This window comes from Canis aureus, chromosome 8 (assembly GCF_053574225.1).
Source record: "Canis aureus isolate CA01 chromosome 8, VMU_Caureus_v.1.0, whole genome shotgun sequence".
Taxonomy (NCBI): Eukaryota; Metazoa; Chordata; class Mammalia; order Carnivora; family Canidae; genus Canis; species Canis aureus.
In genome coordinates, this window is record NC_135618.1 from 4,486,816 (window position 1) to 4,492,815 (window position 6,000).

Here is a 6,000-nt window from a genome sequence, read left to right on the forward strand (position 1 = left end):
CTGATAGTGAGACTTCAGTCTTTAATGCATTGAATTGGACATATGTAAGTCATGGGTGAGACAACATAGGTTGAAGACTCAGAATAAAAACGAGGGGTTTTTCCCGCCCTGAGATTTCCTGACAAAACAAATAACAACTGGAGAATAATTAAACACACACACATGTGCACACACACCACACACACGAACTCATATACAGTCTTGAAAAAATATACGATATTTTAAAAACTGTCATTGATAAGCTTACGGGATAGTATAAAAAGGGTGTGTTTTTCAGAAGCAATCAGGATAAGAATAGAGTCTTTAAGATAATTAGGAACTTAGTTTCAAGTAAATTCAAAATTTCCAGCAAATCTGTCTTCTTGTACTTCATGTGACCTTTACAATGGCAAAACAGAAAATGAATCTAAAAGCCATTTTGATTCAGTGTTGTGAGAACTCTGATTCCTACAGAAAGTATAACAAATGTACTTTGTTATGCCATTAACGTGGCATTTACATATTTATGCTAATATTTGTTCTTCATAATCACATGAAAGATATGCAGAACTGAAATGCCTTTTAAATTAAGAATGCCATTCCCCAAACTATTTTTTTAATGTACTAATACTATATTGTCCATATACTAATATACTAATATATGTTAATAAATAATATTACTGTACAACACATAAATATGTTATATGATAGATATGCATATCCCAAGTATATATATATATATATACACATATATACATATGTGTGTGCATGTATATATAAATTTTTTTTCTGCAATTGGGACAACCTTAGTAATGTGATTTCCTGGACATTTGGAGAACCAGATATAGTATACCACTCTGTCCCCATGATTCTCTAACTTTGATAGGAGTTTAAATATGACATTTTCATCTAACCTGTTCTTCTATCTCTCCCTCTTCTTTCTATTATTTCTTACTATTTGTCTGCGTGTGTGTATCTCTCAGTTGCTCTGCTTCCCACTGAAGAAGTTCTTGAACAGGTATACGAGGGCAGGTCCCAAATGTAACATACAACTGTGACCTGCATCAAGAAATGTGTGTTTGCAAGGACAAAATGACACCAAAACCAATAACAGGAAAGAATAATTAAGCTTGGCCTTTCCCCCAGCTACTGTGTATCAGATTATTTAATATGTCTCACAGATGGGAGACTGGAAGAAGCTTCGTCATAAACAAGAAGTCAGTAAGATGCAATTATAGGGAGAAAAAAGACCCTACTGTTATGATCTCCAGATGAAATACTGCCTTTACATTTCCTTTTTTCTTTTTTTTAAGATTTTATTTATTTACTTTAGAGATAGATGGAGAGAGAGAGAGAGCATGAACAAGGGGAGGAGGAGAGGAAGAGGGACACGCAGACTCTGTGCTGTCCCCCTCCCAGATGCTGGACTGGATCCCACAACCCTGGGGTCATGACCTGAGGTGAAACCAAGAGTCAGAAGCCTAACCGGCTGAGCCACCAGGAGCCCCTCATTTCTTTTCTTTTCTTCTTCTTCTTCTTTTTTTTTTTTAATGTGAACAGAAGAGTGTAAACACATTAATCCAGCTATCAATCCTTCACAACCTTGGATGATACATTTCAAAATATTCATAATTCCCAAAATCTTCTTTTTACCTAAGGGCATTATAGTTTCTATTTTGAACATTAGTTAACTATATAAGAGATACTTAATTTTCTGGCCTTCAATTATAATTTGAAAAATGAATTTTAAAATTCTACCAAGAATTTTACTAATTTTTCATTGAGAGCAGACGTATCATGCATGCCTTGATTTTATGGCATTAAAGACACCCACATGGATTATATGAGTTGAGGGAAAATCCTTATTAGATATGATGGAAGAGTATCTAGGCAGTATCATCACATAAACCTCTCAGACAAAAACGTATGTGAGCGTTCGAGGAAGACAAAGAGAACATGACAGCATAGGAAGTAAGGGGAAAAGGGCAGAAAATGCTGTCAAAGAGGTATTCCTGAGCAATGTCAATAAGGCCTGATTGGTCTTGATAAGGATTTGGAACTGCAAGTGTCATCAGAAGTCATGGGAAGGACGAGAGTGGTCGAGTTTCATGATCAGATTAAAGATTAATTTCAGACAAATGCCTTCAAACATTATTTCTAAGCAAGATATATATATTATAATATGTTAAAATGCATTTTCTAACATTTTTTATTCATTTTACATTTGAACATCATGTAAAAATGTGGAGAAAATAGGTTGTATTTTCCAACATTTTTTATTCATTTCACATTTGAATATCATGTAAAAATGTCGGGAAAATAGGTTGGTATATGATCTTCAAAGGCAAAGACAACAAAGTTAACATCCTTTGAGTTGCTGCTCACGTTTTAAAAGCTACAGCATCGAATTGATATTTAATCCTACAGTAATATTTTAAGCCTCTCCGGTAAATTGTGGCTTTATATATTTAGGTTAAGATAATTAAAAATAGTTTTATTTTGGTGTATTCATCCCTATAAAAAAATGTCTTTGACTTTTATGAAAATAATAACTGCTGTATATTCTTCAATAAATAGAATTATAAAGATTAAAAGATTTGCCTTGAGTCTTATAGCTAGCTTGTGGAAAAATCATATGTGAGCTCTCATTTTCTTACCCCAGTGGCCACAAGTCTTGTCATTACATCAGTGTTGTCTTTTGAAATACCATCATTGTGAGTTTCTGCACCATTCTGCCGATGGTAGATGTGGACTCAGGAGACCCAATCAGTGGCTCTACTTCTGCATCCAGTGACCAGAAATTAGCAAACCTTTGCAGATTTAGAGACTTTTTCTATAATTACTCTTATTCGATTTCTTAAGTGGAAGCATGTATACATATAGTTTTTGATTTTAACTTTGTTTAAAATTAGCATTACATAGTAGTGATCAATTATAACTATTATTTGCAAAAACCAGGAAATTATAAATTCATAATTTAATGTAGATTTATTTTGAACCATCAATTTTGCTGTAACAGAGAGATGTTAGCACATGTTCTTGTATTTACAATGGCTATAGAATGGTCTTGCTTTTGCAGTCTTAGCATGCTTCCAGCTTCTTTTTTTATTATTCTCTGGGATCCTCTTATGTTAATGCAAGAAAGTTTCTGAACTCCTACTGCTTCTGTGTGGTATTTAGTTCATACCAGGACTATGCAGTTTTCACTGAAAATAATTATTAGTTTCTACACTTTCCTTTGTGGCCTTTTCTTTCTTGCTCTGTTACTCTTTGGTATTTTTCTGTCCTTCATTTTCACATTCTGTAATTGTATTATATGCTATATGTGTCTTGCTGTTGTTTCTCTGTTTCCAAATCTATTATATGGTGCTCAGTCTCCATGAGACTGCTTTATTGTCTTTATTGTCTTTCTTCCTTTTGCCCTCTTTATTTTCCTTTGTATGTTGTCCTTTGTCCTTCCCTAACTGAATGTTTCATAGATCTTGCAAATTATTTGAGGATACCATATCCTCAGATGTTGTTTTCATAACTCCTTTTTTTTTTTAATTTTTAGTCTACCTTTGCATAGGGAGGGGTTATTTATCTTCTTTAACAAATCTTATGGCCCTAGAAAGAGAGAAGACTGATGCTAGGAAGACCATCTACCATTGCCTTGTTCTCCACAGCATGAAACCTACTTTGAGATACTTTCTTGATTATTTATTTCAAATCATGACATTGCCCATGACCTACAGATTAAATAAAACAGTCTAAATCTGGGACTACAGGAGCAATGAAGTTGATTGGGTTACTGGGACAACCTTGTTATTCTCACAGGTTGCTTTCGAAATTAAAAGAAAAAAGTGAGAAATGTAAATAATTTCCACAAAATATGCTTCATTCAGAATATTTTTGGCTCTTGAAATTACTCTGGCAACTTTAACTTTAGAGAGAATACTTATAAAATTATCAGAACTGAAATTTTCTTTTCTTTTTCTTCTCAATTTACAAAGTTTTCTTTTCAAATGGAAAGGATGAACTTGATAACCTGAAGTTCAGTTCATTTTCATTTCATGTGTTATTGAGCTCTGTGTATTAGTTATTTTCCATTTATATAACACAAAAATTTTACTTTTAAACTCAAAGCAGAGTAAATGTCAGTTGCCAGATAACTTGCTGGACAGTGGTAATTAGGCTGAATGCCTCACAGACACTTTTTTTTAAACATATTTTAGTGTCTTCTACTACCTTTTTGGTTGGATTCATAAATTGTTGATCCCTAAAAGATGGAAGACACATTCTTTCACATTAGAACCACAGAGGGCAAAAAAAAAAGAAAAAAATAGATAAAAAAGAACCACAGAGGGATACCTGAGGTAGTCTCTGGCTCTTGATTCTTACCACGGGATTCCATGACCTACTCTTGAGTAAAATGGAAAGTCCAATTATTATTTTTTTTTTGAAAAGCCTAAGGATGGACCTTTTCTCTACTGCTTATAATTTATATCACCAACAACAAAAAACATTTACTCCCCAAACTCAATTTCTCATCTGCATTATAAAGAAAATAACCCATACCTCCTATGATTATTGCTAGATCAATTGATTGAATTGTTAAAGTATTCATCAAGCTAGATATTTTTCCTTTTTGATTGTTTTCTCTTGTTTTACTCTCCTTTTTATATCCTTGTCTTCTCTCCTTTTTATATCTCATTCCCCTTATTTTCTCACTGTTCCTCCTTTTTTTCCCTCAGATTTTGAAGAGTGAATAGATTATTTTGTTAAATTAGCAGCATTTTTTTTTTCCACAAAAGTCACTAACCCCTGTGCCAAATGGAAGATTATTGCAGCATTCTAAATATTATGCCTGAGTACTTCATGCCTTCAAGGAATGAAAGAATGGCTTATGCCAAATGACTTTTCATCTACCTTTATAATTCTTATGATATGTATAAACTTCCTTCTTGGAACAATATATATGACATTCCTGTAGGTTTAACATCTCACATACCCTCTAGCAGAAAGAATTTATAGAATACAGTTTTCTGGCCCTGGAAAAATATACAAAATAGTACAGGGAGTAGGAGACAACATAATAAAAACTAATACAAGGTCTATTAAAAAAAAAAAAAAAAGGCCTCTACCAACTCTGCCCAGCTCAAATCATTATGGTCAGATGCCTGCTATGGCACTTGCCATAATAATACATTACAAACAGGTCATTAAAAAAATAAATAAATAAATAAATAAGGTTGTATACCCCCACACCAAATGGTTGCATCAATCGTTGTAAAATCTGGGTTATAAGCCTAGTGGGGAATATCACTATTTTTTAATAGGAAGTGAGAAACATTTTTTTTTTAATTTTTGGAACACTCTTTATTTCAGCTTTTACATAGGGAAGTAGCAGGAAAAGACATCGAGGATAAGGAGGAAACACATGACATGGTAGTAGAGTATTGTCAGAGATAACTAGGCATTCTCTGAACTACCAAATTTCACAAACTGACTTCAAATGTGAATGCTAAGAACATATTAGGAGATTTGGGAATCTTCTAAAACATCTGAGAAATCATTCTGGAGAGTCTGACTTTCCAGAGTGAAAAGTATATAGTTTAACAATCTGAACAAGTAAAAATTCCCTGAGACCAAAACTGAGGAATTTCTTCATTGAAATTTTATTATTGCCTATATCTACACTATTCTCATATTACAAAAAGTACATTGATTAAAAAAATCAGGAATATATAGATAAATATATTTATTATTGCTGCTTTATACCACTTTTTATTTGCTCCTGACATTACTGACTGACCAGGTTCAGGTTCCTTTGGTTGAAAAATGAACAAACATTTTTAAAAATATCCTTACCATCATCAAATGCCCAAGAATGTTCCTTCAAATGTTTTCACAAATCATTTGAATTCTCTTGATTCCCTATGTCATATGAAAGTACAAAGAGTTCACAAAATCAGTCCTTGCTAATTCAGTGAAATTTGTCTCTGTGCCCCTTATTCCTCATCCATCATTCTTGATATATTT